This window comes from Rhinoderma darwinii, unplaced genomic scaffold, assembly GCF_050947455.1.
Source record: "Rhinoderma darwinii isolate aRhiDar2 unplaced genomic scaffold, aRhiDar2.hap1 Scaffold_4358, whole genome shotgun sequence".
NCBI lineage: Eukaryota > Metazoa > Chordata > Amphibia > Anura > Rhinodermatidae > Rhinoderma > Rhinoderma darwinii.
Window position 1 is genome coordinate 73,807 of NW_027463849.1, and position 27,523 is coordinate 101,329.

The window sequence follows — 27,523 nt, forward strand, 5'->3', positions numbered from 1 at the left end:
TCTTTTGCTTGCACCACAATGCAGTGCTGAAAGAGGAGGAATCTACATAAAAACGCCTTCCTGGCAACGCCCAAATGCCCTCCTGCCATGCAGATAAACACTGGCAGCGGCAGCAAGTGCATGCCCACAGCCACCCCTTGTTCCTTCACACCTTGTATCAGCTGTAATCCAGTCCAGTCCAGTCCAGTGCTGCCTGCTGAGCAGCACTGACCAACACTGCCTGGGCCCAGGCTTTTATCTCTGAGGCAGGCCCCATTATGATGTCAGAAAGCTGGCTCTGGAATCCTGAGGGCTCCACTATGACACGTGCAAAGTTCCGTCTGAACTTTATATAAGACGGTGCGGCTCAGTCAGTCACTCAGTGTTGCCTGAGAGGGCAACACTGCAACAGCCGGCCGCCAGGCTGTCTTTTTTTTGCACATTTATTTGCCTCCAGGAGGCCACAAGAGGGAGACAAGGGACTGCAAAATGGAAAATAGGCATCCACCAACTTTACAGACAACTTCTCTTTGCTCCTACAACCTCCATCCTTGCACAGTTTGTTATTCTTCCAGGTAACATAGTAACAAATCCAAATTGCTGCTCTCTTTGTAGGCAAGCAAGGGTTTGTTGCAACTGCAATTCTTACTTCTTCTTGGAAATGTAGGGACGACAGTACATTCCATCACATCCATCTAGTGTACACAGGTAGGTCCATTGTGGCGGGCGGGCTGCTTTAATGGCTGTTTGCTGTTCCCCCTACTCCACTCCACTATTTGACTGTGGTGCTGCATCAATCAATCAGTGGCTGGCTCAGGTGCAGCTCTTTAACCTACCTAAAAGGGAGGGCGGAGAGAAGACAAGGAAGGTGAATGAGCTGTTCCAATGTGAAATGCCGGAAACACAGAAACACAGAAGACACACACACACACACACACACACACACACACACACACACACACACACACACACACACACACACACACACACACACACACACACACACACACACACACACACAACAAGAGGTGGCAATGTATTAATTAATTGCATTTAATAAATGAGCTCATTATCACACATGACTGTACAAATGCATTGTCCAACAGGTGTTGAAATAATGGGATTAAAAGGGGAGATCCCATCAGAAAGACAAAAACAATAGCAAACACAAATAGCACTTTTGGAATCTGATTTTAGTCAACACATAAGGGAAGGGTGCACCGGTCCTGGAAATACTGCAATACCAGGTCAATGCGTGGAGTGGACAGAGCAAGCTCTATTTCCATCTCCCTGTTCTAAAAATCCATTTAATATATGGTCCCCAGATAGGGGACGTATCAGATATTAAACTGATAAGAACAGATACTACACTTGATCTTAGCCAAAAGGCCGAGAAGCGATAACCCGAATGGGCCGGCCGTTGACCGAGCCTGTCCCATACTGCTGTTCACCCCTTGCAGCGATTCAGCCTACTTCTAGGCAATTCCATGGGGCCCTGCAGGCTCACACACATTTACAGCTACTAAGCGGGAGGTGAATAAAGGCCGGAGAGGAAGCTACACAGGATTTGCTTCTTTTGCTTGCACCACAATGCAGTGCTGAAAGAGGAGGAATCTACATAAAAACGCCTTCCTGGCAACGCCCAAATGCCCTCCTGCCATGCAGATAAACACTGGCAGCGGCAGCAAGTGCATGCCCACAGCCACCCCTTGTTCCTTCACACCTTGTATCAGCTGTAATCCAGTCCAGTCCAGTCCAGTGCTGCCTGCTGAGCAGCACTGACCAACACTGCCTGGGCCCAGGCTTTTATCTCTGAGGCAGGCCCCATTATGATGTCAGAAAGCTGGCTCTGGAATCCTGAGGGCTCCACTATGACACGTGCAAAGTTCCGTCTGAACTTTATATAAGACGGTGCGGCTCAGTCAGTCACTCAGTGTTGCCTGAGAGGGCAACACTGCAACAGCCGGCCGCCAGGCTGTCTTTTTTTTGCACATTTATTTGCCTCCAGGAGGCCACAAGAGGGAGACAAGGGACTGCAAAATGGAAAATAGGCATCCACCAACTTTACAGACAACTTCTCTTTGCTCCTACAACCTCCATCCTTGCACAGTTTGTTATTCTTCCAGGTAACATAGTAACAAATCCAAATTGCTGCTCTCTTTGTAGGCAAGCAAGGGTTTGTTGCAACTGCAATTCTTACTTCTTCTTGGAAATGTAGGGACGACAGTACATTCCATCACATCCATCTAGTGTACACAGGTAGGTCCATTGTGGCGGGCGGGCTGCTTTAATGGCTGTTTGCTGTTCCCCCTACTCCACTCCACTATTTGACTGTGGTGCTGCATCAATCAATCAGTGGCTGGCTCAGGTGCAGCTCTTTAACCTACCTAAAAGGGAGGGCGGAGAGAAGACAAGGAAGGTGAATGAGCTGTTCCAATGTGAAATGCCGGAAACACAGAAACACAGAAGACACACACACACACACACACACACACACACACACACACACACACACACACACACACACACACACACACACACACACACACACACACACACACACACACACACACACACACACACACACACACACACACAACAAGAGGTGGCAATGTATTAATTAATTGCATTTAATAAATGAGCTCATTATCACACATGACTGTACAAATGCATTGTCCAACAGGTGTTGAAATAATGGGATTAAAAGGGGAGATCCCATCAGAAAGACAAAAACAATAGCAAACACAAATAGCACTTTTGGAATCTGATTTTAGTCAACACATAAGGGAAGGGTGCACCGGTCCTGGAAATACTGCAATACCAGGTCAATGCGTGGAGTGGACAGAGCAAGCTCTATTTCCATCTCCCTGTTCTAAAAATCCATTTAATATATGGTCCCCAGATAGGGGACGTATCAGATATTAAACTGATAAGAACAGATACTACACTTGATCTTAGCCAAAAGGCCGAGAAGCGATAACCCGAATGGGCCGGCCGTTGACCGAGCCTGTCCCATACTGCTGTTCACCCCTTGCAGCGATTCAGCCTACTTCTAGGCAATTCCATGGGGCCCTGCAGGCTCACACACATTTACAGCTACTAAGCGGGAGGTGAATAAAGGCCGGAGAGGAAGCTACACAGGATTTGCTTCTTTTGCTTGCACCACAATGCAGTGCTGAAAGAGGAGGAATCTACATAAAAACGCCTTCCTGGCAACGCCCAAATGCCCTCCTGCCATGCAGATAAACACTGGCAGCGGCAGCAAGTGCATGCCCACAGCCACCCCTTGTTCCTTCACACCTTGTATCAGCTGTAATCCAGTCCAGTCCAGTCCAGTGCTGCCTGCTGAGCAGCACTGACCAACACTGCCTGGGCCCAGGCTTTTATCTCTGAGGCAGGCCCCATTATGATGTCAGAAAGCTGGCTCTGGAATCCTGAGGGCTCCACTATGACACGTGCAAAGTTCCGTCTGAACTTTATATAAGACGGTGCGGCTCAGTCAGTCACTCAGTGTTGCCTGAGAGGGCAACACTGCAACAGCCGGCCGCCAGGCTGTCTTTTTTTTGCACATTTATTTGCCTCCAGGAGGCCACAAGAGGGAGACAAGGGACTGCAAAATGGAAAATAGGCATCCACCAACTTTACAGACAACTTCTCTTTGCTCCTACAACCTCCATCCTTGCACAGTTTGTTATTCTTCCAGGTAACATAGTAACAAATCCAAATTGCTGCTCTCTTTGTAGGCAAGCAAGGGTTTGTTGCAACTGCAATTCTTACTTCTTCTTGGAAATGTAGGGACGACAGTACATTCCATCACATCCATCTAGTGTACACAGGTAGGTCCATTGTGGCGGGCGGGCTGCTTTAATGGCTGTTTGCTGTTCCCCCTACTCCACTCCACTATTTGACTGTGGTGCTGCATCAATCAATCAGTGGCTGGCTCAGGTGCAGCTCTTTAACCTACCTAAAAGGGAGGGCGGAGAGAAGACAAGGAAGGTGAATGAGCTGTTCCAATGTGAAATGCCGGAAACACAGAAACACAGAAGACACACACACACACACACACACACACACACACACACACACACACACACACACACACACACACACACACACACACACACACACACACACACACACACACACACACACACACACACACAACAAGAGGTGGCAATGTATTAATTAATTGCATTTAATAAATGAGCTCATTATCACACATGACTGTACAAATGCATTGTCCAACAGGTGTTGAAATAATGGGATTAAAAGGGGAGATCCCATCAGAAAGACAAAAACAATAGCAAACACAAATAGCACTTTTGGAATCTGATTTTAGTCAACACATAAGGGAAGGGTGCACCGGTCCTGGAAATACTGCAATACCAGGTCAATGCGTGGAGTGGACAGAGCAAGCTCTATTTCCATCTCCCTGTTCTAAAAATCCATTTAATATATGGTCCCCAGATAGGGGACGTATCAGATATTAAACTGATAAGAACAGATACTACACTTGATCTTAGCCAAAAGGCCGAGAAGCGATAACCCGAATGGGCCGGCCGTTGACCGAGCCTGTCCCATACTGCTGTTCACCCCTTGCAGCGATTCAGCCTACTTCTAGGCAATTCCATGGGGCCCTGCAGGCTCACACACATTTACAGCTACTAAGCGGGAGGTGAATAAAGGCCGGAGAGGAAGCTACACAGGATTTGCTTCTTTTGCTTGCACCACAATGCAGTGCTGAAAGAGGAGGAATCTACATAAAAACGCCTTCCTGGCAACGCCCAAATGCCCTCCTGCCATGCAGATAAACACTGGCAGCGGCAGCAAGTGCATGCCCACAGCCACCCCTTGTTCCTTCACACCTTGTATCAGCTGTAATCCAGTCCAGTCCAGTCCAGTGCTGCCTGCTGAGCAGCACTGACCAACACTGCCTGGGCCCAGGCTTTTATCTCTGAGGCAGGCCCCATTATGATGTCAGAAAGCTGGCTCTGGAATCCTGAGGGCTCCACTATGACACGTGCAAAGTTCCGTCTGAACTTTATATAAGACGGTGCGGCTCAGTCAGTCACTCAGTGTTGCCTGAGAGGGCAACACTGCAACAGCCGGCCGCCAGGCTGTCTTTTTTTTGCACATTTATTTGCCTCCAGGAGGCCACAAGAGGGAGACAAGGGACTGCAAAATGGAAAATAGGCATCCACCAACTTTACAGACAACTTCTCTTTGCTCCTACAACCTCCATCCTTGCACAGTTTGTTATTCTTCCAGGTAACATAGTAACAAATCCAAATTGCTGCTCTCTTTGTAGGCAAGCAAGGGTTTGTTGCAACTGCAATTCTTACTTCTTCTTGGAAATGTAGGGACGACAGTACATTCCATCACATCCATCTAGTGTACACAGGTAGGTCCATTGTGGCGGGCGGGCTGCTTTAATGGCTGTTTGCTGTTCCCCCTACTCCACTCCACTATTTGACTGTGGTGCTGCATCAATCAATCAGTGGCTGGCTCAGGTGCAGCTCTTTAACCTACCTAAAAGGGAGGGCGGAGAGAAGACAAGGAAGGTGAATGAGCTGTTCCAATGTGAAATGCCGGAAACACAGAAACACAGAAGACACACACACACACACACACACACACACACACACACACACACACACACACACACACACACACACACACACACACACACACACACACACACACACACACACACACACACACACACAACAAGAGGTGGCAATGTATTAATTAATTGCATTTAATAAATGAGCTCATTATCACACATGACTGTACAAATGCATTGTCCAACAGGTGTTGAAATAATGGGATTAAAAGGGGAGATCCCATCAGAAAGACAAAAACAATAGCAAACACAAATAGCACTTTTGGAATCTGATTTTAGTCAACACATAAGGGAAGGGTGCACCGGTCCTGGAAATACTGCAATACCAGGTCAATGCGTGGAGTGGACAGAGCAAGCTCTATTTCCATCTCCCTGTTCTAAAAATCCATTTAATATATGGTCCCCAGATAGGGGACGTATCAGATATTAAACTGATAAGAACAGATACTACACTTGATCTTAGCCAAAAGGCCGAGAAGCGATAACCCGAATGGGCCGGCCGTTGACCGAGCCTGTCCCATACTGCTGTTCACCCCTTGCAGCGATTCAGCCTACTTCTAGGCAATTCCATGGGGCCCTGCAGGCTCACACACATTTACAGCTACTAAGCGGGAGGTGAATAAAGGCCGGAGAGGAAGCTACACAGGATTTGCTTCTTTTGCTTGCACCACAATGCAGTGCTGAAAGAGGAGGAATCTACATAAAAACGCCTTCCTGGCAACGCCCAAATGCCCTCCTGCCATGCAGATAAACACTGGCAGCGGCAGCAAGTGCATGCCCACAGCCACCCCTTGTTCCTTCACACCTTGTATCAGCTGTAATCCAGTCCAGTCCAGTCCAGTGCTGCCTGCTGAGCAGCACTGACCAACACTGCCTGGGCCCAGGCTTTTATCTCTGAGGCAGGCCCCATTATGATGTCAGAAAGCTGGCTCTGGAATCCTGAGGGCTCCACTATGACACGTGCAAAGTTCCGTCTGAACTTTATATAAGACGGTGCGGCTCAGTCAGTCACTCAGTGTTGCCTGAGAGGGCAACACTGCAACAGCCGGCCGCCAGGCTGTCTTTTTTTTGCACATTTATTTGCCTCCAGGAGGCCACAAGAGGGAGACAAGGGACTGCAAAATGGAAAATAGGCATCCACCAACTTTACAGACAACTTCTCTTTGCTCCTACAACCTCCATCCTTGCACAGTTTGTTATTCTTCCAGGTAACATAGTAACAAATCCAAATTGCTGCTCTCTTTGTAGGCAAGCAAGGGTTTGTTGCAACTGCAATTCTTACTTCTTCTTGGAAATGTAGGGACGACAGTACATTCCATCACATCCATCTAGTGTACACAGGTAGGTCCATTGTGGCGGGCGGGCTGCTTTAATGGCTGTTTGCTGTTCCCCCTACTCCACTCCACTATTTGACTGTGGTGCTGCATCAATCAATCAGTGGCTGGCTCAGGTGCAGCTCTTTAACCTACCTAAAAGGGAGGGCGGAGAGAAGACAAGGAAGGTGAATGAGCTGTTCCAATGTGAAATGCCGGAAACACAGAAACACAGAAGACACACACACACACACACACACACACACACACACACACACACACACACACACACACACACACACACACACACACACACACACACACACACACACACACACACACACACACACACACACACACAAGAGGTGGCAATGTATTAATTAATTGCATTTAATAAATGAGCTCATTATCACACATGACTGTACAAATGCATTGTCCAACAGGTGTTGAAATAATGGGATTAAAAGGGGAGATCCCATCAGAAAGACAAAAACAATAGCAAACACAAATAGCACTTTTGGAATCTGATTTTAGTCAACACATAAGGGAAGGGTGCACCGGTCCTGGAAATACTGCAATACCAGGTCAATGCGTGGAGTGGACAGAGCAAGCTCTATTTCCATCTCCCTGTTCTAAAAATCCATTTAATATATGGTCCCCAGATAGGGGACGTATCAGATATTAAACTGATAAGAACAGATACTACACTTGATCTTAGCCAAAAGGCCGAGAAGCGATAACCCGAATGGGCCGGCCGTTGACCGAGCCTGTCCCATACTGCTGTTCACCCCTTGCAGCGATTCAGCCTACTTCTAGGCAATTCCATGGGGCCCTGCAGGCTCACACACATTTACAGCTACTAAGCGGGAGGTGAATAAAGGCCGGAGAGGAAGCTACACAGGATTTGCTTCTTTTGCTTGCACCACAATGCAGTGCTGAAAGAGGAGGAATCTACATAAAAACGCCTTCCTGGCAACGCCCAAATGCCCTCCTGCCATGCAGATAAACACTGGCAGCGGCAGCAAGTGCATGCCCACAGCCACCCCTTGTTCCTTCACACCTTGTATCAGCTGTAATCCAGTCCAGTCCAGTCCAGTGCTGCCTGCTGAGCAGCACTGACCAACACTGCCTGGGCCCAGGCTTTTATCTCTGAGGCAGGCCCCATTATGATGTCAGAAAGCTGGCTCTGGAATCCTGAGGGCTCCACTATGACACGTGCAAAGTTCCGTCTGAACTTTATATAAGACGGTGCGGCTCAGTCAGTCACTCAGTGTTGCCTGAGAGGGCAACACTGCAACAGCCGGCCGCCAGGCTGTCTTTTTTTTGCACATTTATTTGCCTCCAGGAGGCCACAAGAGGGAGACAAGGGACTGCAAAATGGAAAATAGGCATCCACCAACTTTACAGACAACTTCTCTTTGCTCCTACAACCTCCATCCTTGCACAGTTTGTTATTCTTCCAGGTAACATAGTAACAAATCCAAATTGCTGCTCTCTTTGTAGGCAAGCAAGGGTTTGTTGCAACTGCAATTCTTACTTCTTCTTGGAAATGTAGGGACGACAGTACATTCCATCACATCCATCTAGTGTACACAGGTAGGTCCATTGTGGCGGGCGGGCTGCTTTAATGGCTGTTTGCTGTTCCCCCTACTCCACTCCACTATTTGACTGTGGTGCTGCATCAATCAATCAGTGGCTGGCTCAGGTGCAGCTCTTTAACCTACCTAAAAGGGAGGGCGGAGAGAAGACAAGGAAGGTGAATGAGCTGTTCCAATGTGAAATGCCGGAAACACAGAAACACAGAAGACACACACACACACACACACACACACACACACACACACACACACACACACACACACACACACACACACACACACACACACACACACACACACACACACACACACACACACACACACACACACACAACAAGAGGTGGCAATGTATTAATTAATTGCATTTAATAAATGAGCTCATTATCACACATGACTGTACAAATGCATTGTCCAACAGGTGTTGAAATAATGGGATTAAAAGGGGAGATCCCATCAGAAAGACAAAAACAATAGCAAACACAAATAGCACTTTTGGAATCTGATTTTAGTCAACACATAAGGGAAGGGTGCACCGGTCCTGGAAATACTGCAATACCAGGTCAATGCGTGGAGTGGACAGAGCAAGCTCTATTTCCATCTCCCTGTTCTAAAAATCCATTTAATATATGGTCCCCAGATAGGGGACGTATCAGATATTAAACTGATAAGAACAGATACTACACTTGATCTTAGCCAAAAGGCCGAGAAGCGATAACCCGAATGGGCCGGCCGTTGACCGAGCCTGTCCCATACTGCTGTTCACCCCTTGCAGCGATTCAGCCTACTTCTAGGCAATTCCATGGGGCCCTGCAGGCTCACACACATTTACAGCTACTAAGCGGGAGGTGAATAAAGGCCGGAGAGGAAGCTACACAGGATTTGCTTCTTTTGCTTGCACCACAATGCAGTGCTGAAAGAGGAGGAATCTACATAAAAACGCCTTCCTGGCAACGCCCAAATGCCCTCCTGCCATGCAGATAAACACTGGCAGCGGCAGCAAGTGCATGCCCACAGCCACCCCTTGTTCCTTCACACCTTGTATCAGCTGTAATCCAGTCCAGTCCAGTCCAGTGCTGCCTGCTGAGCAGCACTGACCAACACTGCCTGGGCCCAGGCTTTTATCTCTGAGGCAGGCCCCATTATGATGTCAGAAAGCTGGCTCTGGAATCCTGAGGGCTCCACTATGACACGTGCAAAGTTCCGTCTGAACTTTATATAAGACGGTGCGGCTCAGTCAGTCACTCAGTGTTGCCTGAGAGGGCAACACTGCAACAGCCGGCCGCCAGGCTGTCTTTTTTTTGCACATTTATTTGCCTCCAGGAGGCCACAAGAGGGAGACAAGGGACTGCAAAATGGAAAATAGGCATCCACCAACTTTACAGACAACTTCTCTTTGCTCCTACAACCTCCATCCTTGCACAGTTTGTTATTCTTCCAGGTAACATAGTAACAAATCCAAATTGCTGCTCTCTTTGTAGGCAAGCAAGGGTTTGTTGCAACTGCAATTCTTACTTCTTCTTGGAAATGTAGGGACGACAGTACATTCCATCACATCCATCTAGTGTACACAGGTAGGTCCATTGTGGCGGGCGGGCTGCTTTAATGGCTGTTTGCTGTTCCCCTACTCCACTCCACTCCACTATTTGACTGTGGTGCTGCATCAATCAGTGGCTGGCTCAGGTGCAGCTCTTTAACTTACCTAAAAGGGAGGGCGGAGAGAAGACAAGGAAGGTGAATGAGCTGTTCCAATGTGAAATGCCGGAAACACAGAAACACAGAAGACACACACACACACACACACACACACACACACACACACACACACACACACACACAACAAGAGGTGGCAATGTATTAATTAATTGCATTTAATAAATGAGCTCATTATCACACATGACTGTACAAATGCATTGTCCAACAGGTGTTGAAATAATGGGATTAAAAGGGGAGATCCCATCAGAAAGACAAAAACAATAGCAAACACAAATAGCACTTTTGGAATCTGATTTTAGTCAACACATAAGGGAAGGGTGCACCGGTCCTGGAAATACTGCAATACCAGGTCAATGCGTGGAGTGGACAGAGCAAGCTCTATTTCCATCTCCCTGTTCGAAAAATCCATTTAATATATGGTCCCCAGATAGGGGACGTATCAGATATTAAACTGATAAGAACAGATTTTTGATTGAAAAATGCTTTATTGACAATCAATCGTCATCATACAAACATTACTGCGACACAGCGCAAGCCATGAAGCAGCAAATAATAAATAATAACAGTCGTCAAACATAACATGACAGTATAATACACAGTACAGGCTAGCCTATGCTATACATTACACCACATGCTACACTAACATTCTTGCATTCACTAAAGCCAAACAACAAAGCATTACAGACAAGTGATGGGATAGGGGAGTGGGTAGGAGGGGGTAGGGAAGGGGGAAATCACAGGCCCGAAGCTTTATTGAAAGACAACACACAAGAAGGGAGAGTGGGGGGAAGGGGAGTATCAGTCCTCTTCCTCATCGACGTCCGGGCTGTCCCAGGTGGAATAGTCTCTGAGCAGGCTGTGGATCAGCCTGCGGCAGTCCTGGACGGACACACTCTCTCTCCGCAAAATCAGACGGTTTCTGGCAAACCATATAGCGTCCTTAAAGCAGTTCATAAGGCGCCAGGCTTCCTGGATTGCTCCATCCGTGGTATTCCCAGGAAATAGTCCATAAAGTACCGAGCGGTACGACAGTCTGTTCCTGGGTACTGAGTCCTTGAGTTCATGTTCCAAGGCTTTCAACAGACCCTGTGCAAAGGGGCACTGCCAGAAAATGTGCAAAGATGTTTCCTCCGTGAAGGGGCACCTGGGGCAGTACCGGGTCTTGCACAGGTTGCGGGCATGCATGAATGACCTAAGAGGCAGTCCTCCCTGGATGGCCATCCATGAAATGTCCTTGTGCCCGTTGGTCAACCTGCCAGATGACACGTTAGTCCAAACAGTCTCCAACGTGTCGGCATGAAGCCCTGGAACAAACTCCAGTGAGTCCTTTGCTCTGATGTGCTTGTGGATCGTCTTAGGTTTCCACAAGTCGGGCTTAAGACCCTCCAGTTGATGCTCCCTCACAAACCGGACAACATCTCCGTAGAACCAGGGAGCGTGCCAGTTGTAAGGGAAGGAGCTGTCCCACTTGTCCCAGCCAAAACCTCGCCAGAGGGGAAGGAGGAAGTAGCGGGACATGGCCTTGCCCGCAGAGCCGTTTGCTGTCCTCAGAGTCCTACGAACACAGTCACATGCAAAAGCGATCCGCAGCAGAGTGGGAATGTCGGGTATACCCTTCCCACCTTTGCGGGGCTCCTTGTACATAACAGTCCGCTTTACTCTGTCCATTTTCGAGCCCCAGATGAAGCGAAACACAGTCCTGGTAATGGCCCTCGAGACCGTTGCAAGAGGGGGCCATGCCTGTGCAGTGTATTGTAGCACAGGCAAGACTTCGTTACGCAGGACCATTGCTTTGCCCTCAATAGTGAGTTGTCTGAGGCTCCACAGTCCGATCCTTTGGTTGACTTTGGCCAAGCGTTCTTCCCACGACTTTAGGGCTGCACCTTCCTTACCGAACCAGACTCCCAGAATTTTGATGAAGTCCGGCTTGATAGTAAACGGGAAGGAGGCAGGAGAAGGCAGGTACCACTTTCCGAAGAGCATGGCTTCCGACTTCCCGCAGTTGACTTTTGCCCCTGAAGCGCGTCCGAACTCCTCACAGGTCTGGACGAGTGCAGTCACCGAACTCTGGTCAGCGCAGAAGACGGTCACGTCGTCCATGTACAGCGAGCATTTGACCTCGAAGTGTCCTGGACCTGGTGCGGTGATCCCTCTGATCTCTCCATTCTGCCGGATAGCCTCTGCGAAGAGCTCTATAACACAAACAAAAAGGAGAGGTGAAAGAGGACAGCCTTGTCTAACCCCCGACGATACAGGAAAGGGGTCAGTCTTCCAGCCGTTCACCAGCACCGAGCTGTAAATGTCGCAATACATCAGGTTAACATACAAACAGAACAACCTGCCAAGCCGCAGCCTACGCAGAGCCTTACCCATGAATTCGTGAGAGACCCGGTCAAAAGCCTTCTCCTGATCCAGACTGACCAGGGCCGCGTGTGTACGGCGGCTTTGCATGTAATGCACCGTGTCCCTCACCAGGGCAAGACTGTCGGCCACCCTACGGCCAGGAATGCCGCAGGTTTGGTCCGATCCGATGATCTGTCCGATGACAACCTTCAGTCTGTTGGTCAATACTTTGGCGAGGATCTTGTAGTCCACGTTCAGGAGAGAGATGGGACGCCAGTTTTTCAGGTCACATCTCTCCCCCTTCCGCTTATACAAGATCGTGATCATGCCTTCTCTCAAGGACGGTGGCATTCTACCCTCCACCACCATCTCCTCATAGAGCTCCAGCAGGTCCGGACAGATCAAGTCCCCCAGCGCTACATAGAGCTCTGCTGGGAGACCATCACTGCCCGGGGTCCTACCGGGTCTGAAGGATTTAGCGGCAGAGAGCAGTTCCTCCACCGTCAGGGGTACATCCATAGCCTCCGTACCTGCAGGATCAAGATGATTAGTGATACCTGACAGGAATTTATCGGCGGCTTCGGGGTCAGTGGTTTTCCGGGAGTAGAGGCTTCGGTAGTAGTCTGTGACGACTCCCATCACCTCCTTCTTCCCAGAATGCATGTTTCCGGTCTCATCTCGGAGTTCCTTCAGGGGCGTGTGGCCGGCATGGAGTTTCCTGAAAAAGAACGAGTTACATTTCTCACCCTTCTCCAGGTTCTCCACCTTGGAACGAAAGACAATTCGCTTGGATTCCTCCTCAAAGTGCCTTTTCAGGCCCTTTTTGGCTTCCTCCAGCTCCTTCCTGACGTCCCAGCCGCATTGAAGGAGGTCTTGCAGGGATCGCAGCTGACGCTGCATCTCTCTGAAGTCTCTCTTCCTCTCACACGCCTGTTGACGACTTTTTGCCTGAAAGAAACAACGAAATTCAACTTTAACATATTCCCACCAGTCACAGGTTTTGTCAAAGAAAACTTTATCATTCCTCCAAACAATATAGGCGTCTCTAAGTTCCGCCAGTACCTCCTCTCTTTCCAGCAGGGCACAATTCAGCTTCCAGGAGCCAGGGCCGGGAGGAAAACCGTGGCCGATGGCACCCTGGAAGAGAATGGCCCTGTGGTCAGAGAAGAAGCAGGGGATCATGGAGTGCCCATGCTGCTTGACTGCCCGGGAGGTGAACACAAAGTCAATCCGAGAACGAAGTGAGCCATCGGGTCGGCTCCATGAATAGTTCACAGAGCCGATCCCCATGGAGCCCACCACGTCCTGCAAGGATGCTTCGGTTACCATCTCGATAAGCAGTTTGGAACTGACATCCAGCTTGATTGAAGTGCCGGAACTTCGTCCATCCTCTTCGATGGGGCAGTTGAAGTCCCCGGCCATCACCACTGCCCTAGTGGTGGCGAGCTGGGTCCGCAGGGTCTGGAATAGTTCCAGGCGCTCAGCCTTCATAGGGGGAGCGTACACGTTGATGAGCCTAATCGGCTCTCCCGCCCAGGAACCGTCTACGACCAACAAGCGGCCGCAGACGAGCTCCTGGACAGAGTCAACAGTAAATACGCTTCCCCTAATCAGGATGGCAACCCCTGCAGACTTACAGTCGCCCCCACCAGACCAGTAGGACGGGCCATGGGTCCACTGCCTGGCCAGATGATGGTATGACCTGGAAGAGGGGAGAGTACATTCCTGCAGCATAAATACATCACTCGACTGCTTGGAAAGAAAAGTTAGCACCATCTGACATCTAGTCCTATCTCTAACACTCCTCACATTGAGGCTAAAGATGTTAAGTTTAGCAGCCATGGGGGAGAATAAGGAAGGTCAGTGCAAACGATACACCTTAGTTACCAGTCCGGTCGGGCGGATCCTCCTCTCTGGAGCCTGGCGGGTCCGGAAGATCCAGCAGGCCCTCTGACAAAAATTGTTCCAGGATTGTAGCCACCTGGATGTCTGTTGTGAAGTCGATGACCTCAGGTTCAGACACGAGTTCCTCCACCATCTGCTCCATTTCCTCCTGCTGCGCAAGGGAATCTTCGCAGATTTCCACGACTTGTCGCTTTGAGGATTCAGCAGCTGGGCTGTCCCTCACCTTTCTCTTCCTCTGGATGGCACCTGAGGAGACAAGAGGGGGAAAATCCTCCAGGGAGAGGACTCCAGCAGCTGGAGGGGAAGATGTTAGTGCTGCTGGAGCTGGGGAGAAGGGAGGCTGGGTTGGGAGAGGTGCAGGTGACAGGACCACTGAGATGGGTGGGTAGGAGAAGGTGAGAGCCTCAGTGGGGGTGACAGGGGTTGGGGACGGGGGGGTGGGGAGGGCCGGGCGAGGGAGGGTGGGGAGGGTAGGGCGAGGGAGGGCCGGGAGGCGGGGGGGAGGGACTGTCGTCTTCTTACCATCCTTCTTATTCCCGGTCTTCTGCGCCGCTGGAGCTCTGGTTGGGGCGGGGTTCCCTCTGGCCGGAGCTTTCGCCGCTACAGTTGCCCAGGATCGATCCCTCTTCGGGCAGTCCTTGTAGGAGTGGGCTGCTTGTCCGCAGAGGTTGCACATTGTCCGTTTCGGGCAGTCTTTGGTCTCGTGTCCTGTTACCCGGCAGTTCTTGCAGGCGTCCTCCTTGCAGTCCTTCACCGAATGACCCTTCTTGCTGCATCTCCTGCAGATCTGCGGCATGTCCGGGTAATAGATGAGGCCGTAGGAGTTGCCCAGCGAGAATGACTGGGGCAGGTGCTGGAGGCCGTCTTCCGCGCTCGAATCCTTGTTCAGTCGGACGATTACCGACCACTTGCCAGTCCAGAAGCCGAGTCCGTTCAGGATGTGGGTGGGTTCCCTCACCACTGTGCAGAACCGCTTCAGGAGCGTGGTGATGTCTTTGCCGGGGGTGTGTGGGTTCCGCATTGAGACCGTCGCCCGCCTTTCCTCTCTTTGGACAGGGCAGTTGCCCACAAAGCGAGAGAAAGGGGATTCAGGCCTCGCCGCTTTCACCATCTCCCAGTACCTTCTGCAGATGTTGATCGAAGCGAAGGTCACGAAGAACATCCCGGTCATGAAGGCCTGGATGCTGATGGTCTCCGGCTTAGCGAAGCCCTGATCCAGGAGCATCTTCTGGCAGAACACTTCTTCCGTCATGTCCGGCACTCTCCCGTCCACCTCCTTGAGCTTCAGGGCCACCGTCTGCTTCATCCAGGGCTCCAGGGTTGGAGCAGCCTGGTTCGGCTTCCTGGTGGCCTGTTGGCCTGAGGAGGCTTCAGGAGGAGATGTCCTGGCCTGGGCCGGCTCACCTGGTCCATCAGCCTTCTCCTTCTGGGTGGCAGGGTTGCTGGTTGAGGCCATGGCTTCTTCCAGCTGTTCCTGTCGCTTGGGGAGGATCTTCGATAGCTCTTTCCCGAAGGGGGCGGAGCTATGCAAATCTTCTCCTTGCTGGCCGAGGTTCTTCCACGAAATTTCTTCCGCAGCGGTTCCTCGTCGAGCTTCTTCTTCTGCGGCCGAGCTTCTTCGAAGATCCCCTTCAGCAGCGGCTCTTCTCCGAAGTTCTCCTTCTTCTTCCCGGCAGCGATCTCCCGGAGCTTCTTCCTCGATGGCGGCTTCTCCCTTCTGGATCGTCGTCTTCGCTGGTTCTTCTCCGCAGTTCGTCGCCGGCTTCGTCTGGAACGCTCTTGGATCGCTAAGCTAGTGTTTATAGCCCCCAGTGGTTCTCCGAGCTATCTATCCTTACAAGGACTGATAAGAACAGATACTACACTTGATCTTAGCCAAAAGGCCGAGAAGCGATAACCCGAATGGGCCGGCCGTTGACCGAGCCTGCCTAATACTGCTGTTCACCCCTTGCAGCGATTGATTCAGCCTACTCCTAGGCAATTCCATGGGGCCCTGCAGGCTCACACACATTTACAGCTACTAAGCGGGAGGGAGGTGAATAAAGGCCGGAGAGGAAGCCAGACAGGATTTGCTTCTTTTGCTTGCACCACAATGCAGTGCTGAAAGAGGAGGAGGAATCTACATAAAAACGCCTTCCTGGCAACGCCCAAATGCCCTCCTGCCATGCAGATAAACACTGGCAGCGGCAGCAAGTGCATGCCCACAGCCACCCCTTGTTCCTTCACACCTTGTATCAGCTTTAATCCAATCCAGTCCGGTGCTGCCTGCTGAGCAGCACTGACCAACACTGCCTGGGCCCAGGCTTTTATCTCTGAGGCAGGCCCCATTATGATGTCAGAAAGCTGGCTCTGGAATCCTGAGGGCTCCACTATGACACGTGCAAAGTTCCGTCTGAACTTTATATAAGACGGTGCGGCTCAGTCAGTCACTCAGTGTTGCCTGAGAGGGCAACACTGCAACAGCCGGCCGCCAGGCTGTCTTTTTTTTGCACAGCTACTTGCCTCCAGGAGGCCACAAGAGGGAGACAAGGGACTGCAAAATGGAAAATAGGCATCCACCAACTTTACAGACAACTTCTCTTTGCTCCTACAACCTCCATCCTTGCACAGTTTGTTATTCTTCCAGGTAACATAGTAACAAATCCAAATTGCTGCTCTCTTTGTAGGCAAGCAAGGGTTTGTTGCAACTGCAATTCTTACTTCTTCTTGAAATGTAGGGACGACAGTACATTCCATCACATCCATCTAGTGTACACAGGTAGGTCCATTGTGGCGGGTAGGCGGCTGGCTGCTTTAATGGCTGTTTGCTGTTCCCCTACTCCACTCCACTCCACTATTTGACTGTGGTGCTGCATCAATCAGTGGCTGGCTCAGGTGCAGCTCTTTAACTTACCTAAAAGGGAGGGCGGAGAGAAGACAAGGAAGGTGAATGAGCTGTTCCAATGTGAAATGCCGGAAACACAGAAACACAGAAGACACACACACACACACACACACACACACACACACACACACACACACACACACACACACACACACACAACAAGAGGTGGCAATGTATTAATTAATTGCATTTAATAAATGAGCTCATTATCACACATGACTGTACAAATGCATTGTCCAACAGGTGTTGAAATAATGGGATTAAAAGGGGAGATCCCATCAGAAAGACAAAAACAATAGCAAACACAAATAGCACTTTTGGAATCTGATTTTAGTCAACACATAAGGGAAGGGTGCACCGGTCCTGGAAATACTGCAATACCAGGTCAATGCGTGGAGTGGACAGAGCAAGCTCTATTTCCATCTCCCTGTTCGAAAAATCCATTTAATATATGGTCCCCAGATAGGGGACGTATCAGATATTAAACTGATAAGAACAGATACTACACTTGATCTTAGCCAAAAGGCCGAGAAGCGATAACCCGAATGGGCCGGCCGTTGACCGAGCCTGCCTAATACTGCTGTTCACCCCTTGCAGCGATTGATTCAGCCTACTCCTAGGCAATTCCATGGGGCCCTGCAGGCTCACACACATTTACAGCTACTAAGCGGGAGGGAGGTGAATAAAGGCCGGAGAGGAAGCCAGACAGGATTTGCTTCTTTTGCTTGCACCACAATGCAGTGCTGAAAGAGGAGGAGGAATCTACATAAAAACGCCTTCCTGGCAACGCCCAAATGCCCTCCTGCCATGCAGATAAACACTGGCAGCGGCAGCAAGTGCATGCCCACAGCCACCCCTTGTTCCTTCACACCTTGTATCAGCTTTAATCCAATCCAGTCCGGTGCTGCCTGCTGAGCAGCACTGACCAACACTGCCTGGGCCCAGGCTTTTATCTCTGAGGCAGGCCCCATTATGATGTCAGAAAGCTGGCTCTGGAATCCTGAGGGCTCCACTATGACACGTGCAAAGTTCCGTCTGAACTTTATATAAGACGGTGCGGCTCAGTCAGTCACTCAGTGTTGCCTGAGAGGGCAACACTGCAACAGCCGGCCGCCAGGCTGTCTTTTTTTTGCACAGCTACTTGCCTCCAGGAGGCCACAAGAGGGAGACAAGGGACTGCAAAATGGAAAATAGGCATCCACCAACTTTACAGACAACTTCTCTTTGCTCCTACAACCTCCATCCTTGCACAGTTTGTTATTCTTCCAGGTAACATAGTAACAAATCCAAATTGCTGCTCTCTTTGTAGGCAAGCAAGGGTTTGTTGCAACTGCAATTCTTACTTCTTCTTGAAATGTAGGGACGACAGTACATTCCATCACATCCATCTAGTGTACACAGGTAGGTCCATTGTGGCGGGTAGGCGGCTGGCTGCTTTAATGGCTGTTTGCTGTTCCCCTACTCCACTCCACTCCACTATTTGACTGTGGTGCTGCATCAATCAGTGGCTGGCTCAGGTGCAGCTCTTTAACTTACCTAAAAGGGAGGGCGGAGAGAAGACAAGGAAGGTGAATGAGCTGTTCCAATGTGAAATGCCGGAAACACAGAAACACAGAAGACACACACACACACACACACACACACACACACACACACACACACACACACACACACACACACAACAAGAGGTGGCAATGTATTAATTAATTGCATTTAATAAATGAGCTCATTATCACACATGACTGTACAAATGCATTGTCCAACAGGTGTTGAAATAATGGGATTAAAAGGGGAGATCCCATCAGAAAGACAAAAACAATAGCAAACACAAATAGCACTTTTGGAATCTGATTTTAGTCAACACATAAGGGAAGGGTGCACCGGTCCTGGAAATACTGCAATACCAGGTCAATGCGTGGAGTGGACAGAGCAAGCTCTATTTCCATCTCCCTGTTCGAAAAATCCATTTAATATATGGTCCCCAGATAGGGGACGTATCAGATATTAAACTGATAAGAACAGATACTACACTTGATCTTAGCCAAAAGGCCGAGAAGCGATAACCCGAATGGGCCGGCCGTTGACCGAGCCTGCCTAATACTGCTGTTCACCCCTTGCAGCGATTGATTCAGCCTACTCCTAGGCAATTCCATGGGGCCCTGCAGGCTCACACACATTTACAGCTACTAAGCGGGAGGGAGGTGAATAAAGGCCGGAGAGGAAGCCAGACAGGATTTGCTTCTTTTGCTTGCACCACAATGCAGTGCTGAAAGAGGAGGAGGAATCTACATAAAAACGCCTTCCTGGCAACGCCCAAATGCCCTCCTGCCATGCAGATAAACACTGGCAGCGGCAGCAAGTGCATGCCCACAGCCACCCCTTGTTCCTTCACACCTTGTATCAGCTTTAATCCAATCCAGTCCGGTGCTGCCTGCTGAGCAGCACTGACCAACACTGCCTGGGCCCAGGCTTTTATCTCTGAGGCAGGCCCCATTATGATGTCAGAAAGCTGGCTCTGGAATCCTGAGGGCTCCACTATGACACGTGCAAAGTTCCGTCTGAACTTTATATAAGACGGTGCGGCTCAGTCAGTCACTCAGTGTTGCCTGAGAGGGCAACACTGCAACAGCCGGCCGCCAGGCTGTCTTTTTTTTGCACAGCTACTTGCCTCCAGGAGGCCACAAGAGGGAGACAAGGGACTGCAAAATGGAAAATAGGCATCCACCAACTTTACAGACAACTTCTCTTTGCTCCTACAACCTCCATCCTTGCACAGTTTGTTATTCTTCCAGGTAACATAGTAACAAATCCAAATTGCTGCTCTCTTTGTAGGCAAGCAAGGGTTTGTTGCAACTGCAATTCTTACTTCTTCTTGAAATGTAGGGACGACAGTACATTCCATCACATCCATCTAGTGTACACAGGTAGGTCCATTGTGGCGGGTAGGCGGCTGGCTGCTTTAATGGCTGTTTGCTGTTCCCCTACTCCACTCCACTCCACTATTTGACTGTGGTGCTGCATCAATCAGTGGCTGGCTCAGGTGCAGCTCTTTAACTTACCTAAAAGGGAGGGCGGAGAGAAGACAAGGAAGGTGAATGAGCTGTTCCAATGTGAAATGCCGGAAACACAGAAACACAGAAGACACACACACACACACACACACACACACACACACAACAAGAGGTGGCAATGTATTAATTAATTGCATTTAATAAATGAGCTCATTATCACACATGACTGTACAAATGCATTGTCCAACAGGTGTTGAAATAATGGGATTAAAAGGGGAGATCCCATCAGAAAGACAAAAACAATAGCAAACACAAATAGCACTTTTGGAATCTGATTTTAGTCAACACATAAGGGAAGGGTGCACCGGTCCTGGAAATACTGCAATACCAGGTCAATGCGTGGAGTGGACAGAGCAAGCTCTATTTCCATCTCCCTGTTCGAAAAATCCATTTAATATATGGTCCCCAGATAGGGGACGTATCAGATATTAAACTGATAAGAACAGATACTACACTTGATCTTAGCCAAAAGGCCGAGAAGCGATAACCCGAATGGGCCGGCCGTTGACCGAGCCTGCCTAATACTGCTGTTCACCCCTTGCAGCGATTGATTCAGCCTACTCCTAGGCAATTCCATGGGGCCCTGCAGGCTCACACACATTTACAGCTACTAAGCGGGAGGGAGGTGAATAAAGGCCGGAGAGGAAGCCAGACAGGATTTGCTTCTTTTGCTTGCACCACAATGCAGTGCTGAAAGAGGAGGAGGAATCTACATAAAAACGCCTTCCTGGCAACGCCCAAATGCCCTCCTGCCATGCAGATAAACACTGGCAGCGGCAGCAAGTGCATGCCCACAGCCACCCCTTGTTCCTTCACACCTTGTATCAGCTTTAATCCAATCCAGTCCGGTGCTGCCTGCTGAGCAGCACTGACCAACACTGCCTGGGCCCAGGCTTTTATCTCTGAGGCAGGCCCCATTATGATGTCAGAAAGCTGGCTCTGGAATCCTGAGGGCTCCACTATGACACGTGCAAAGTTCCGTCTGAACTTTATATAAGACGGTGCGGCTCAGTCAGTCACTCAGTGTTGCCTGAGAGGGCAACACTGCAACAGCCGGCCGCCAGGCTGTCTTTTTTTTGCACAGCTACTTGCCTCCAGGAGGCCACAAGAGGGAGACAAGGGACTGCAAAATGGAAAATAGGCATCCACCAACTTTACAGACAACTTCTCTTTGCTCCTACAACCTCCATCCTTGCACAGTTTGTTATTCTTCCAGGTAACATAGTAACAAATCCAAATTGCTGCTCTCTTTGTAGGCAAGCAAGGGTTTGTTGCAACTGCAATTCTTACTTCTTCTTGAAATGTAGGGACGACAGTACATTCCATCACATCCATCTAGTGTACACAGGTAGGTCCATTGTGGCGGGTAGGCGGCTGGCTGCTTTAATGGCTGTTTGCTGTTCCCCTACTCCACTCCACTCCACTATTTGACTGTGGTGCTGCATCAATCAGTGGCTGGCTCAGGTGCAGCTCTTTAACTTACCTAAAAGGGAGGGCGGAGAGAAGACAAGGAAGGTGAATGAGCTGTTCCAATGTGAAATGCCGGAAACACAGAAACACAGAAGACACACACACACACACACACACACACACACACACACACACACACACACACACACACACACACACAACAAGAGGTGGCAATGTATTAATTAATTGCATTTAATAAATGAGCTCATTATCACACATGACTGTACAAATGCATTGTCCAACAGGTGTTGAAATAATGGGATTAAAAGGGGAGATCCCATCAGAAAGACAAAAACAATAGCAAACACAAATAGCACTTTTGGAATCTGATTTTAGTCAACACATAAGGGAAGGGTGCACCGGTCCTGGAAATACTGCAATACCAGGTCAATGCGTGGAGTGGACAGAGCAAGCTCTATTTCCATCTCCCTGTTCGAAAAATCCATTTAATATATGGTCCCCAGATAGGGGACGTATCAGATATTAAACTGATAAGAACAGATACTACACTTGATCTTAGCCAAAAGGCCGAGAAGCGATAACCCGAATGGGCCGGCCGTTGACCGAGCCTGCCTAATACTGCTGTTCACCCCTTGCAGCGATTGATTCAGCCTACTCCTAGGCAATTCCATGGGGCCCTGCAGGCTCACACACATTTACAGCTACTAAGCGGGAGGGAGGTGAATAAAGGCCGGAGAGGAAGCCAGACAGGATTTGCTTCTTTTGCTTGCACCACAATGCAGTGCTGAAAGAGGAGGAGGAATCTACATAAAAACGCCTTCCTGGCAACGCCCAAATGCCCTCCTGCCATGCAGATAAACACTGGCAGCGGCAGCAAGTGCATGCCCACAGCCACCCCTTGTTCCTTCACACCTTGTATCAGCTTTAATCCAATCCAGTCCGGTGCTGCCTGCTGAGCAGCACTGACCAACACTGCCTGGGCCCAGGCTTTTATCTCTGAGGCAGGCCCCATTATGATGTCAGAAAGCTGGCTCTGGAATCCTGAGGGCTCCACTATGACACGTGCAAAGTTCCGTCTGAACTTTATATAAGACGGTGCGGCTCAGTCAGTCACTCAGTGTTGCCTGAGAGGGCAACACTGCAACAGCCGGCCGCCAGGCTGTCTTTTTTTTGCACAGCTACTTGCCTCCAGGAGGCCACAAGAGGGAGACAAGGGACTGCAAAATGGAAAATAGGCATCCACCAACTTTACAGACAACTTCTCTTTGCTCCTACAACCTCCATCCTTGCACAGTTTGTTATTCTTCCAGGTAACATAGTAACAAATCCAAATTGCTGCTCTCTTTGTAGGCAAGCAAGGGTTTGTTGCAACTGCAATTCTTACTTCTTCTTGAAATGTAGGGACGACAGTACATTCCATCACATCCATCTAGTGTACACAGGTAGGTCCATTGTGGCGGGTAGGCGGCTGGCTGCTTTAATGGCTGTTTGCTGTTCCCCTACTCCACTCCACTCCACTATTTGACTGTGGTGCTGCATCAATCAGTGGCTGGCTCAGGTGCAGCTCTTTAACTTACCTAAAAGGGAGGGCGGAGAGAAGACAAGGAAGGTGAATGAGCTGTTCCAATGTGAAATGCCGGAAACACAGAAACACAGAAGACACACACACACACACACACACACACACACACACACACACACACACACACACAACAAGAGGTGGCAATGTATTAATTAATTGCATTTAATAAATGAGCTCATTATCACACATGACTGTACAAATGCATTGTCCAACAGGTGTTGAAATAATGGGATTAAAAGGGGAGATCCCATCAGAAAGACAAAAACAATAGCAAACACAAATAGCACTTTTGGAATCTGATTTTAGTCAACACATAAGGGAAGGGTGCACCGGTCCTGGAAATACTGCAATACCAGGTCAATGCGTGGAGTGGACAGAGCAAGCTCTATTTCCATCTCCCTGTTCGAAAAATCCATTTAATATATGGTCCCCAGATAGGGGACGTATCAGATATTAAACTGATAAGAACAGATACTACACTTGATCTTAGCCAAAAGGCCGAGAAGCGATAACCCGAATGGGCCGGCCGTTGACCGAGCCTGCCTAATACTGCTGTTCACCCCTTGCAGCGATTGATTCAGCCTACTCCTAGGCAATTCCATGGGGCCCTGCAGGCTCACACACATTTACAGCTACTAAGCGGGAGGGAGGTGAATAAAGGCCGGAGAGGAAGCCAGACAGGATTTGCTTCTTTTGCTTGCACCACAATGCAGTGCTGAAAGAGGAGGAGGAATCTACATAAAAACGCCTTCCTGGCAACGCCCAAATGCCCTCCTGCCATGCAGATAAACACTGGCAGCGGCAGCAAGTGCATGCCCACAGCCACCCCTTGTTCCTTCACACCTTGTATCAGCTTTAATCCAATCCAGTCCGGTGCTGCCTGCTGAGCAGCACTGACCAACACTGCCTGGGCCCAGGCTTTTATCTCTGAGGCAGGCCCCATTATGATGTCAGAAAGCTGGCTCTGGAATCCTGAGGGCTCCACTATGACACGTGCAAAGTTCCGTCTGAACTTTATATAAGACGGTGCGGCTCAGTCAGTCACTCAGTGTTGCCTGAGAGGGCAACACTGCAACAGCCGGCCGCCAGGCTGTCTTTTTTTTGCACAGCTACTTGCCTCCAGGAGGCCACAAGAGGGAGACAAGGGACTGCAAAATGGAAAATAGGCATCCACCAACTTTACAGACAACTTCTCTTTGCTCCTACAACCTCCATCCTTGCACAGTTTGTTATTCTTCCAGGTAACATAGTAACAAATCCAAATTGCTGCTCTCTTTGTAGGCAAGCAAGGGTTTGTTGCAACTGCAATTCTTACTTCTTCTTGAAATGTAGGGACGACAGTACATTCCATCACATCCATCTAGTGTACACAGGTAGGTCCATTGTGGCGGGTAGGCGGCTGGCTGCTTTAATGGCTGTTTGCTGTTCCCCTACTCCACTCCACTCCACTATTTGACTGTGGTGCTGCATCAATCAGTGGCTGGCTCAGGTGCAGCTCTTTAACTTACCTAAAAGGGAGGGCGGAGAGAAGACAAGGAAGGTGAATGAGCTGTTCCAATGTGAAATGCCGGAAACACAGAAACACAGAAGACACACACACACACACACACACACACACACACACACAACAAGAGGTGGCAATGTATTAATTAATTGCATTTAATAAATGAGCTCATTATCACACATGACTGTACAAATGCATTGTCCAACAGGTGTTGAAATAATGGGATTAAAAGGGGAGATCCCATCAGAAAGACAAAAACAATAGCAAACACAAATAGCACTTTTGGAATCTGATTTTAGTCAACACATAAGGGAAGGGTGCACCGGTCCTGGAAATACTGCAATACCAGGTCAATGCGTGGAGTGGACAGAGCAAGCTCTATTTCCATCTCCCTGTTCGAAAAATCCATTTAATATATGGTCCCCAGATAGGGGACGTATCAGATATTAAACTGATAAGAACAGATACTACACTTGATCTTAGCCAAAAGGCCGAGAAGCGATAACCCGAATGGGCCGGCCGTTGACCGAGCCTGCCTAATACTGCTGTTCACCCCTTGCAGCGATTGATTCAGCCTACTCCTAGGCAATTCCATGGGGCCCTGCAGGCTCACACACATTTACAGCTACTAAGCGGGAGGGAGGTGAATAAAGGCCGGAGAGGAAGCCAGACAGGATTTGCTTCTTTTGCTTGCACCACAATGCAGTGCTGAAAGAGGAGGAGGAATCTACATAAAAACGCCTTCCTGGCAACGCCCAAATGCCCTCCTGCCATGCAGATAAACACTGGCAGCGGCAGCAAGTGCATGCCCACAGCCACCCCTTGTTCCTTCACACCTTGTATCAGCTTTAATCCAATCCAGTCCGGTGCTGCCTGCTGAGCAGCACTGACCAACACTGCCTGGGCCCAGGCTTTTATCTCTGAGGCAGGCCCCATTATGATGTCAGAAAGCTGGCTCTGGAATCCTGAGGGCTCCACTATGACACGTGCAAAGTTCCGTCTGAACTTTATATAAGACGGTGCGGCTCAGTCAGTCACTCAGTGTTGCCTGAGAGGGCAACACTGCAACAGCCGGCCGCCAGGCTGTCTTTTTTTTGCACAGCTACTTGCCTCCAGGAGGCCACAAGAGGGAGACAAGGGACTGCAAAATGGAAAATAGGCATCCACCAACTTTACAGACAACTTCTCTTTGCTCCTACAACCTCCATCCTTGCACAGTTTGTTATTCTTCCAGGTAACATAGTAACAAATCCAAATTGCTGCTCTCTTTGTAGGCAAGCAAGGGTTTGTTGCAACTGCAATTCTTACTTCTTCTTGAAATGTAGGGACGACAGTACATTCCATCACATCCATCTAGTGTACACAGGTAGGTCCATTGTGGCGGGTAGGCGGCTGGCTGCTTTAATGGCTGTTTGCTGTTCCCCTACTCCACTCCACTCCACTATTTGACTGTGGTGCTGCATCAATCAGTGGCTGGCTCAGGTGCAGCTCTTTAACTTACCTAAAAGGGAGGGCGGAGAGAAGACAAGGAAGGTGAATGAGCTGTTCCAATGTGAAATGCCGGAAACACAGAAACACAGAAGACACACACACACACACACACACACACACACACACACACACACACACACACACACACACACACACAACAAGAGGTGGCAATGTATTAATTAATTGCATTTAATAAATGAGCTCATTATCACACATGACTGTACAAATGCATTGTCCAACAGGTGTTGAAATAATGGGATTAAAAGGGGAGATCCCATCAGAAAGACAAAAACAATAGCAAACACAAATAGCACTTTTGGAATCTGATTTTAGTCAACACATAAGGGAAGGGTGCACCGGTCCTGGAAATACTGCAATACCAGGTCAATGCGTGGAGTGGACAGAGCAAGCTCTATTTCCATCTCCCTGTTCGAAAAATCCATTTAATATATGGTCCCCAGATAGGGGACGTATCAGATATTAAACTGATAAGAACAGATACTACACTTGATCTTAGCCAAAAGGCCGAGAAGCGATAACCCGAATGGGCCGGCCGTTGACCGAGCCTGCCTAATACTGCTGTTCACCCCTTGCAGCGATTGATTCAGCCTACTCCTAGGCAATTCCATGGGGCCCTGCAGGCTCACACACATTTACAGCTACTAAGCGGGAGGGAGGTGAATAAAGGCCGGAGAGGAAGCCAGACAGGATTTGCTTCTTTTGCTTGCACCACAATGCAGTGCTGAAAGAGGAGGAGGAATCTACATAAAAACGCCTTCCTGGCAACGCCCAAATGCCCTCCTGCCATGCAGATAAACACTGGCAGCGGCAGCAAGTGCATGCCCACAGCCACCCCTTGTTCCTTCACACCTTGTATCAGCTTTAATCCAATCCAGTCCGGTGCTGCCTGCTGAGCAGCACTGACCAACACTGCCTGGGCCCAGGCTTTTATCTCTGAGGCAGGCCCCATTATGATGTCAGAAAGCTGGCTCTGGAATCCTGAGGGCTCCACTATGACACGTGCAAAGTTCCGTCTGAACTTTATATAAGACGGTGCGGCTCAGTCAGTCACTCAGTGTTGCCTGA

At 49.4% G+C, this 27,523-nt stretch overlaps 13 non-coding genes and 2 pseudogenes across 13 annotated transcripts; all 15 read right to left on the minus strand.

Moving 5' to 3' along the window:
* Positions 1-1,189: 1,189 nt before the first annotated feature.
* Positions 1,190-1,380, minus strand: LOC142713776 (U2 spliceosomal RNA). The gene has a single exon (XR_012870183.1). It is a non-coding gene; the product is annotated as a U2 spliceosomal RNA (small nuclear RNA).
* Positions 1,381-2,766: 1,386 nt separating this feature from the next.
* On the minus strand, positions 2,767-2,957 carry LOC142713777 (U2 spliceosomal RNA). Its single transcript, XR_012870184.1, has one exon. It is a non-coding gene; the product is annotated as a U2 spliceosomal RNA (small nuclear RNA).
* Positions 2,958-4,331: 1,374 nt separating this feature from the next.
* Positions 4,332-4,522, minus strand: LOC142713778 (U2 spliceosomal RNA). Its single transcript, XR_012870185.1, has one exon. It is a non-coding gene; the product is annotated as a U2 spliceosomal RNA (small nuclear RNA).
* A 1,372-nt stretch (positions 4,523-5,894) lies between these two features.
* Positions 5,895-6,085, minus strand: LOC142713779 (U2 spliceosomal RNA). Its single transcript, XR_012870186.1, has one exon. It is a non-coding gene; the product is annotated as a U2 spliceosomal RNA (small nuclear RNA).
* Positions 6,086-7,462: 1,377 nt separating this feature from the next.
* On the minus strand, positions 7,463-7,653 carry LOC142713780 (U2 spliceosomal RNA). The gene has a single exon (XR_012870187.1). It is a non-coding gene; the product is annotated as a U2 spliceosomal RNA (small nuclear RNA).
* Positions 7,654-9,035: 1,382 nt separating this feature from the next.
* LOC142713781 (U2 spliceosomal RNA) lies at positions 9,036-9,226 on the minus strand. Its single transcript, XR_012870188.1, has one exon. It is a non-coding gene; the product is annotated as a U2 spliceosomal RNA (small nuclear RNA).
* Positions 9,227-10,538: 1,312 nt separating this feature from the next.
* Positions 10,539-10,712, minus strand: LOC142713754 (U2 spliceosomal RNA; annotated as a pseudogene).
* A 5,555-nt stretch (positions 10,713-16,267) lies between these two features.
* LOC142713761 (U2 spliceosomal RNA) lies at positions 16,268-16,369 on the minus strand (annotated as a pseudogene).
* A 1,336-nt stretch (positions 16,370-17,705) lies between these two features.
* Positions 17,706-17,896, minus strand: LOC142713793 (U2 spliceosomal RNA). The gene has a single exon (XR_012870199.1). It is a non-coding gene; the product is annotated as a U2 spliceosomal RNA (small nuclear RNA).
* A 1,332-nt stretch (positions 17,897-19,228) lies between these two features.
* On the minus strand, positions 19,229-19,419 carry LOC142713794 (U2 spliceosomal RNA). The gene has a single exon (XR_012870200.1). It is a non-coding gene; the product is annotated as a U2 spliceosomal RNA (small nuclear RNA).
* A 1,304-nt stretch (positions 19,420-20,723) lies between these two features.
* Positions 20,724-20,914, minus strand: LOC142713795 (U2 spliceosomal RNA). The gene has a single exon (XR_012870201.1). It is a non-coding gene; the product is annotated as a U2 spliceosomal RNA (small nuclear RNA).
* Positions 20,915-22,248: 1,334 nt separating this feature from the next.
* Positions 22,249-22,439, minus strand: LOC142713796 (U2 spliceosomal RNA). The gene has a single exon (XR_012870202.1). It is a non-coding gene; the product is annotated as a U2 spliceosomal RNA (small nuclear RNA).
* Positions 22,440-23,761: 1,322 nt separating this feature from the next.
* On the minus strand, positions 23,762-23,952 carry LOC142713798 (U2 spliceosomal RNA). Its single transcript, XR_012870203.1, has one exon. It is a non-coding gene; the product is annotated as a U2 spliceosomal RNA (small nuclear RNA).
* A 1,306-nt stretch (positions 23,953-25,258) lies between these two features.
* LOC142713800 (U2 spliceosomal RNA) lies at positions 25,259-25,449 on the minus strand. The gene has a single exon (XR_012870205.1). It is a non-coding gene; the product is annotated as a U2 spliceosomal RNA (small nuclear RNA).
* A 1,334-nt stretch (positions 25,450-26,783) lies between these two features.
* On the minus strand, positions 26,784-26,974 carry LOC142713801 (U2 spliceosomal RNA). The gene has a single exon (XR_012870206.1). It is a non-coding gene; the product is annotated as a U2 spliceosomal RNA (small nuclear RNA).
* Between the last annotated feature and the right edge of the window lie 549 nt (positions 26,975-27,523).